Here is a 3,479-nt window from a genome sequence, read left to right on the forward strand (position 1 = left end):
ATATGAAAAAATGAGTTGTATAGCTCATCTCTGAGCAGTTCTTAAACTTTCGTTGATTGCGATCAACTTTGAAAAATTCCATTAACTTGTGACTCAGTTATATTAACTCGTTTTCGCGTGATTGTTCCAGAAGTAACCCAAGGATTATTCTCACACTATTTGAAAACAAGATGTCAAGGATATTCGAAGGATCATTCTAGTGATATTGAAAACATAATTTACGTTCCCAATTTCTGTTAAGACAGGATAAAAAAACTAGATTTGTTAGGATATCATAAATTTGCACTCAAAAAATCATAAGACAATTTATAAAGTGAAGTAATGAAATTGGGTTGTTAGCGGAATGCTTTAATAAAACAGCAAAAAAAAGGTTATCTTCCATTTAATTCCACTTAATTAATTTTGGTATCCATGACAGATACGTATTTCGACTACAATGTGCAGTCTTCATCAGTGTCATTCCCACTAAAGAACTTATCAAAATCTAACCCCCTTAAGTACTCATCCCCTAGGTATAAAAGTCAAGATCACAGGTATATAAATGAAACTACAATGTGTTGAATCGGAACCTACCTAACTAATTAAAACCAAAGATTTAAGTAAGCTAAAGGAGAAAAATCTATTCAACTCTCTAATAATAAGGTTAATTCAAGATGGAGCAATATCAAATAAAAAATTTCATGGAAGGAAAACTTTGTATGAATTGCAAGTTGCCAGATTTTGACTTTTCTGGCAGATTTCATCTGGAAATGCTTCATATTTTACTTTGATATTTTTTAACAAGTTGGACTTTATTTGGTTGCAATAGTCTAATTTTTCATAATGGCGTGTTCGACATTTTTCAATAAATCATAGCACGAAAACATCTCCTCTAATCGAAATGACGTTTGAGACAAAGTTGTAGGAAACTAGATTGCCTTTTCAGACAAATATACACATCGAATAAAAAATCTAAATTTTTTAATAAAAATGACAACAAAAACCTGTTAAAAACTTTAATAACATAAAATGCACATTTTTAACATTACTAAACATATGTAAAAAAAATGTTTTCAGCATAAAAAAAAAAATCAATTCAGAAAAGTTAGAATTTTGATAAGCTTTCAATTAAGTGATGCCTATAAAAAATATTCCCAGAGATGGCGCTGTTTACTTGGTACGCATCGTTGAAAAGCATGAGGGAAGAAGAGAGAAAATCAAATATTTTCAATAATTACAAGCAATAATCTAGAATTCACGTCGCCAAGTACATAGAGATAGTAGCTATCTACCTTGTTTGGAAGTTTTACTTTCAAATTGACTAGTTAATTAACTGTAAAATCAATAAAACAGTCCATTTTTATACACTTCCTTACTTAACCTTACTATCAAGAGGTTAAGGTACTTTGTCTCTCACACTATTCTCTCCCTCACGAGCTCAATCTCTGTACATGCCATGTATTTTGATGAATCTTGATTTATGATTTCCCTATCACAGACTACAAAATAAAGTACCTTGCACTGCATGATATGTCTGGTACCGTAAACCTTAGGCAAATTGATCACGATTTTCCGTAATATGTGAATATTTTCTTTGATTGTAGTTTATTTTCAATTCATTTATTTTTCAAACCAGTACTGGTGCATAGGTAGCAAAACCTAGTAGCTTGATTTGTTAAATTATTTACGTAATATTTAGTTAATTATGCAATCTAAATGTTACGTAAATAATTTAACAAATCATTGCTCTAAAATTTTAAAATACTAAATTGGGCGATTGATTTGTAGTACTTGTTCCAAAAGTTGCTGTCTTACAATATGTATGCCTTACAGTATGTCTGCAGAATGTGAGTTGATGTGATAACCGCTCATAAATATCATTCATACACAGCAAAAAAATAATTTTGATATCACGTCAAAGTGGATGCACTACAATCATGTCGAAAATATGGTGTAATATTACTTGCTAAAAAGGACAAAATTATCATTAATACAATGCATGAACTGACATTACGCTGCTTTTACTGCATTTGTTTATTTATGTGGTCATAAAAATTACATGAAATTTTCGACATGATTGTAGTGCATCCACTTTGATGTGATATCAAAATTATTTTTTTGCTGTGTACACACTAAGATTTTGTTTCCGTGTTCGGTAAATTTTACCGATATCAGAACAGCTGAACGTTCGGTAAAACTTTGACCTTCATTTTAAAGGCTATTGAATTCGAAAATAATATCAAAACATGTTCAACCTTGTTTAAGTGATTAAATCTTGTCATTTTAGTGGGGATTTAGTTTCAAAGTATCTGAAAAGCAATTGAATTGAATTGCATAAATTTTACCGAAAAGTTTAGCTGTTCAGATTTCGGTAAAAATTACCGAAGTCGGCGATAATTTCTAAGTGTGTATGTTTGAACAATATGTTTCTTATCAACCATATTTGTGAGAACAAAAAATAAGGTAAGATTTTTGTAGAATTATCAGTCATTTAAAAACAAACTTAATGAGAAATTTTGGTACAACGTGCCTTTGAATCTGCACGGTGATATTCAATCTTCAAAAAAAAGAACTTATTTTCAGCAGTTTGTTCGATCAGCTTCAGCCCATTGATTAATTTATCCTCGGTTTACGGTACCTCTATATATACACTTAGATTAACATTCGAAGTCCCTCCTTTTTTTACATGTTCTGCACAAAAGATACTTTCTAAGCCCCGCGATTGGTAAAAACCGGTGGGAAATTTTGTTAGGGGCGGGGCCTAGAAAGTATTTTTTTGTGCAGAATATGCAAAAAAAGGAGGAACTCGGATGCTAATCTAAATGCATATGTAGAATTACCAGACATGTATTGCGATGTAAGGTACTCTATTTTGTAGTCTGTGAAAGGGATTTCTAGGATTATCTACTGCACTGTCCTTGGGTCCTCCCTTAGCTCAGTCGGTAAAGACATAGCTACAAAGCAAGACCATGCTGGAGATGGCTGGGTTCAATTCCCGGTCAGGTCTAGGAATTTTTCGGGTTGGAAAATGTCTCGACTTCCCTGGAACTGAGAAAAATAAGAAGAAGAAGACTGAACTGTCCTTTGTTAACAACTAACGGAATATTTCCGCCAGATGTGTCGCCACAAGCAACTACCTTTTCTGAAATGGAATTGTTGATTTTAGGCAGAAAAAGTATTTTTTAGTCTAGAAAATAGTTTCCCATGCACAAATAGCGTAAATATTGCGTGAAAAAAAGCTAAAAAATTTGACAAACGATGCCGATGCCAACGATGCCGGACCTAAACCAACCGTCTGCAACGCTCCACTATGAAGCATGAGATTAGGCCCGCCCACCAACGTCCAGGTTAAAAACTAACCAAGGAGAGGGACTTTGATGAACTAACTAATTTTGAAGAGATTTAGTGAAATGAGTTCTGGAGATAACAACAATGTTTAGAATTACAAGTCGATTGTGAGACTTCAGATGTTCAGAGTAGAATCTTTAGGTAGTTCTTTT

Source organism: Ochlerotatus camptorhynchus, unplaced genomic scaffold, assembly GCF_037179485.1.
Source record: "Ochlerotatus camptorhynchus isolate MF236.1 unplaced genomic scaffold, CSIRO-AGI_Acam_v1.1 ptg000274l, whole genome shotgun sequence".
NCBI classification, from domain to species: Eukaryota; Metazoa; Arthropoda; class Insecta; order Diptera; family Culicidae; genus Ochlerotatus; species Ochlerotatus camptorhynchus.